Genomic DNA, 2,542 nt, shown 5'->3' with positions numbered 1-2,542 from the left:
TCCAGATAGAAACAGAAAAAGAAAGAAGAGAATGAGACCAGTATATCTTGGTTCGGTTTCTTAGTACTATAAAATTTATATCCAATCTCTACTATATAGTAAAATTTTTACTATAATCAACTAGATTACATACAGAAATACTAATGAATTACAATCCTAATTTATCTAGTGTCTTAACTTGGCAAAAGAGAACCCACTAATTCAATCGGAGAAATACTAATGAATTACAATCCTAATTTATCTAGTGTCTTAACTTGGCAAAAGAGAACCCACTAATTCAATCGGCCACCAAGTGCTATTCTAACTTAGCAAGGGAAACTAAACCTTAGTTCAACAAAACCAAATTACACAGAAACTGAATTAGTTTTTTCATGTATCTCTCTTGCCTCTTCTCTAAGGTAGCGTTTGGTGGAGAGACAGAGATGGAAAGACTGAGACTAAGAGATAGAGACTAAGAGACAGATATTGAAATAAATCTCAGCATTCTATTTGGTGCAAAGTGGGAGACAGAAATTGAAACAAGAATGAAACTCTAATTTAATTTGTACAAAGGGTAAAATTGGAATTAATTAATTGAAATGAGGATATTTTAGGTATAAAATGTTATTAAAGTTTTAGTCTCCATCTCTAAAAATTTTAGGGAAGTGGATCATCTCCAGTGAAAAAAATGGATAGTATCCAGTGTAGAATCTCACCTATCATTATTCTCTCTCTCCTATTTAATTTTGGTCCTACTTAAAAAATTAAAGGTGAGAGATCACACTTTATTCTCTCAAGTGTTAAAAAAAATGGAGAGGATCCATTTTCAAATTTTAGTCTCCTGTGTTCCTACTTTTTGGAGGTACTGAAATACTGAAATTTTAGGGACGGAGACAGAAATTTTAGTACCAGTCTCTGAACCAACAAACATGATATTGAGTCTCAGTCTCTGTCTCAGTACCTCAAAACAAACGCTACCTAATAGCATTCTCTTTTTCTTGTCTTCAAATGTTGAAGTGAGGCCAGTTTTATAGGGTGAGTCCCTTCTTTCAAATTGCTTCATTGCCTCTTCCAATTTCTGGTACCTTCTTTCTATTACAGATGTCTTCTTTAGCATGCAATACTTTTTCACTTTGCTCCACTACCTCGGTGTCCGAATATTTTGTTTTTGTCCTACCAACCTTTGAAATTTTGATCCTCCTAGAGCTGTTGTCTTCCTTAACATGTAAAGCTTTTTCCATTTTGTGTCAATACAGCTGTTGCCCAATGCATTGCGTTTTTGTTTTGCTCTTCCAAATTCAGCTAGTGATCTTCTGTATTTTGATCTTACGATGTTTTTGTGTTTTTGCCATCTCTTACTTCTTTTCTAATGTTGCCAACTGTCCCATTTGCTTTTTTTTTGGTCATCTATGAATTGCCGAGTCTTTTGTTTTAGCTTCATGAAACTGATGTTGTTGGGAATAAGTAATATGACCACAATCCAATCAATCATGTGACAAATAATTTGTTATTGTTATTATATTAAAATGTTAATATAATAAGGTCCTTAATTAAATTTAGAGATTTATCATTGTGATAGTAATCATAATATTGAGAGATAAATCTTTTATATTTTAATCTAAATTGTTCTTGGTCATAGGATTATTAAAAAGGACATTAATAATCCGGAAAGACCGTATATTTGTCAATAGGATATTCTCAAGATGAACATAGTAATAGAGTTTCCTTTGACTTGTGACTGTCATAGTAATTAACAATGTATTTATTATACTTTGATTCTGGACACCTAATACCCTAGGGTGCTAGTTGAATGGATATTGGGTATGATTTAAATACTTGTAGAATTAATGATTAGTCAATAAGGAATCCGTCAACTCTCGATAAAGAGTTTGAGCTCTATGATTATAATGACTGAGATGAATAAAACCTTGGTCAAGGGGATTGAATGAATGAAGAAATGAGTTTCTTAGGTCATTCACAATTCATTATAATAATGGTAACAAGTTAGAGTTTGACAATTAAACCATACTCTAAGGGTTAACTTGGAAAGATGGAAGGAATTATACTTCGTTCTTCTAAGGTTCTTAGTAAAAATATATTACTTCATACTATCGGGTCGTTGAGGAGTGTTGCTAGACGCCAACCTTGATTAGTAAATTTAGTATGACTAATTTACTACCCGCTTAGTATTGAACCTATGGGGTCACACACTAACGAGTGTTCTAATCTTTGCTATAGAATTATTTAATTATTATTTTGATTTGATCAAATAAATAATTATATTAATTCAAATGAAATATTATTATATTATTTGCTAGCACCAAGAATATAATAATAGTATGATAATTGAGAATATTATATGAGATTTGAGAATAATTAGTTATTCTATTTCTAAACTTGAATTCTAAATTTGGATGAGATCCTAACTGATCTTATTTCAAATTGAGTTATGATATGATTCATAAATTTAAAAGATTCAAATTTAAAATAACAAGATATGATTTAAATTTGAATTGAGAATCAAATTTAAAAGCAGTAACAAATCTCATACTATATATATGTA

This window comes from Arachis ipaensis, chromosome B08 (genome assembly GCF_000816755.2).
Source record: "Arachis ipaensis cultivar K30076 chromosome B08, Araip1.1, whole genome shotgun sequence".
In the NCBI taxonomy this organism is placed as follows: domain Eukaryota; kingdom Viridiplantae; phylum Streptophyta; class Magnoliopsida; order Fabales; family Fabaceae; genus Arachis; species Arachis ipaensis.
The sequence above is the reverse complement of the archived record's forward strand: the minus strand, read 5'-3'. Positions refer to the sequence as shown.